Genomic DNA, 3,117 nt, shown 5'->3' on the forward strand with positions numbered 1-3,117 from the left:
TGAATTAAGCTCTCCAGGAATAAAACAAAACAGCGAAGCTTTATTTTCTTTTTCTTGTTTTTAATCAGAAGCTTGGGTTTATTATTATTATTATTTACAGGTGCAGGGGACTGGTACGGGATCTGGAAGAGGAGGGATGCGATTTTCTCCAGTTTTAGCTTCTCTCCACTGGCTCCCTGTCAAATTCAGAATAGAATTTAAAATATTACTCCCAACATACAAAGCTCTTGACAACCAAGCTCCATCATATAGTAAACATCTTATTGTTCCATATTTTCCTGAGCACTTTGCTCTTAGACTGCAGGTTTACTTGTGGTTCCTCGAGTTTCTAAAAGTAGAATGGGAGGCAGAGTTTTCAGATATCAAGCTCCTCTCTTGTGGAATCAACTTACAGTTTCTGTCCGTGAGGCTGACACTCAGACTGACTCAGGCACATGATCTTTCTAGAGCGTGGAGGACAAGGTGAATGATCTCAAGACGTGTCGTGGTAGGAAATCATAAAGGTAAGATGCATCAGCATGAGCCAGACAGCCATGGAGCTTTTTAAGCCGCAGCAGCTCATCAGTATCATCACTCACAGGCGCAGATAATGGAGCCAGGAACTAATCAGGAAACACAGGAGCCAAAAAACACCAATCCTTACCTCTTTAATACAGAACTTTGTTGTCTTCTGACTACCTGACACTCAGTAAAATTAGTTTCTCAGTTCAGATAAAAGACTCTTCATCAGCTGGAGCCCAAATTTACATGACAAGTTCCTCAGAGGTCCATTCTAGGCCCTATTTCTTTTTAGTTTCTTTGGGGTCCATTTTTGACAATGAATAAAGTTGCATAAAGTGATTCAACCAAATTATCAATTTCCTAATGACTCAAAACAAAATTGCAGTAAAGATTATTTAGAAACTGAAGAGAAAACTAAACTGGACAATGGTTAACAGGTGTGTTAATGGTTCAAGCAGCATCAATGACGTTTCTACAGGACCTGTGAGCAAAAGAACATGCAAAACCATATGGGAATTTGTTTCAATATATTTCAAATTTATATTCAGTTGTGAGGCAGAAAAACAAGGACTGTTTATAGTTTTGTGGTGATGCAGCTATTAAAGTGTGAAACCCCTCAACCAAAGGAAAATGTATTTGCTTTTGATTTATTTCTTTGTATTGTTCATCACTTTTGTCCAACTTAAATGGTTTTAAATGTTCTTCATGTATAATTGTTAAATCTTCCTATTGAATGAATAATTGCTGCCTCTTTGTTCTTTTTTATTATTTTACATGAGATTGATCGACCACTTTTCTAGGGCAGAAAGTATGTGGGAAAGTTAGGATGAAAGATAATTCAAAATTTGAAGAAACCCTGGCAGCTCTGAATCATGTGGCGGCATCGTGATCATTACAGTAGAAGTACAAGGACACAATGTCTTTTGTGTTGAAATTTGAATGCTTATTTTTCTGAGGCATCTTTGTTGAACTTAGCATTTGAACCAAGTCTTACTCTGATTCCCACGAGGGGTTTGTCTCTTTAAAATGTTTCTTTGAGGAGTTCACTTAAATATGTGACAAAAAGAATAGTCTGGAGTTTTACTCTCTGGAAGTCACTTACAAAAATGTGTTGCTAAATATTGACTGTGACTGACAAATTTATAATTGCAAAGACACGCTGAGAATTGAGTACAATTTTTTTCACTGGCAATATACAAAAAAAACGAGAAAACATAAAGCATGTTAAGACTGAGATGAGTTTTCATTTCAATTAAATATTCATAAAGATCGGGTTTTCAAGGTGTACGAGGGTAAGCCCCCCCCACCCAGAGAGTATACAAGAAGACATTGAAAAGTATATCTGAACAGACGAGGGCTATAGGAGAGTTGACTCGCACTGAAAGAGAGTATAACTTTTAGAGACAAGCCCAGCCAAGATAGGAGTGGGAAAACAAAATCCAGGTCTCAGTATACAGAAGATGGCAGACCTATTTGTTTCAAATGTAAAGGAGTGGGACACGTCGCAAAAACTTGCAGTCAACTCAAACCAGCACATCAGCCAACTACCTTTGCATCGTTTCAGGAAAACTTCCTCGGATGCTATGAGCCAGGCAATCTGAGGCGAAACCAAAGGCTCTGGGATATTTAATCAGGAACAGTTTCTTGAGAATGCTGTTGGTGAATGTTGTGAAGTAACCATTCAGGTCAGTGGGGGTTCCATTAAAATGTCTTTTTGGGTTGTGGGTTTTTAATAATCAAAGGCCCAGTTTCAGGGGGATTGCTGAAGGTGCAGAGTTGAAACAGTCAGCACCCAAGGAACCTGTCCCAGGCCTCATTGGCATGAACATCATAAAAAGGTGTAAACAGTTGGTTTTTGCTGAATTTGATCCCACCATGAATGGACAGCTTGATCTCGATTGGAGAGAAGCATTTCAAAGAGCAGTGACCTGTGAATTAAAGGACAGAACAACCACAGACAGAATGTCAGGTAAAGTACATGTACCTGCCTGGTCAGTGGCAACAGTTTTTGCCAGACGAGTCAAAAGTCAAGCTCTGACACTAACACATCACTAGTTGTGATTCCCACTTTAATAAAATCAAGTGAGGCTTTGTTTCTTGTGCAGGTGGTAAACTTCTCACAAGAGGACGTGCCCTGAAACTAAGCTTGGCACCATGTGTACAGTAGAATGTATTGAATCTTATGAAAAAGAGGTACATTTTAACCACATTTCAGCTGGACAGGAGGAAGTGATTGAACCAAAACTGAGACAAACAAAAGATACAGACTTGAAGTCAGTGATGAACCACCTTCACATGGGTAGTACTGAGGTAGAGAAGACAAAGTTGGCTAAACTTTTGTTAAACTACAGTGATGTGTTTTATTTTCAGGATTAGGACTTGGGTTACACGCACAAAGTTAAACCAACCAATCTAACTGATGATACACCTGTAACCCAACCATACCGTTGAATACCTCCTGCAATGAAGTTAAGGAAAGTGTCTGAAAAAGGGAGAATACCGAGGTGCTTTCCCACTGATTCGCATTGAAAAAAGGTTTGATGCCCTGCACGGTGCAAAGTTTTTCTCTGCTAAAGACCTTGCCAGTAGTTATCACCAAGTTGCAGTGTATGAAAA

The 3,117-nt window shown here is 39.1% G+C and overlaps 1 long non-coding RNA gene across 1 annotated transcript; it reads left to right on the forward strand.

The window, feature by feature from the left end:
• Positions 1-346: 346 nt before the first annotated feature.
• Positions 347-1,242, forward strand: LOC106529551 (uncharacterized). Its single transcript, XR_001311648.1, has 2 exons — positions 347-503; positions 581-1,242. It is a non-coding gene; the product is annotated as an uncharacterized LOC106529551 (long non-coding RNA).
• The last annotated feature ends 1,875 nt before the right edge of the window (positions 1,243-3,117 follow it).

The sequence above is a fragment of the Austrofundulus limnaeus genome, unplaced genomic scaffold, assembly GCF_001266775.1.
Source record: "Austrofundulus limnaeus strain Quisiro unplaced genomic scaffold, Austrofundulus_limnaeus-1.0 Scaffold451, whole genome shotgun sequence".
Classification (NCBI taxonomy): domain Eukaryota; kingdom Metazoa; phylum Chordata; class Actinopteri; order Cyprinodontiformes; family Rivulidae; genus Austrofundulus; species Austrofundulus limnaeus.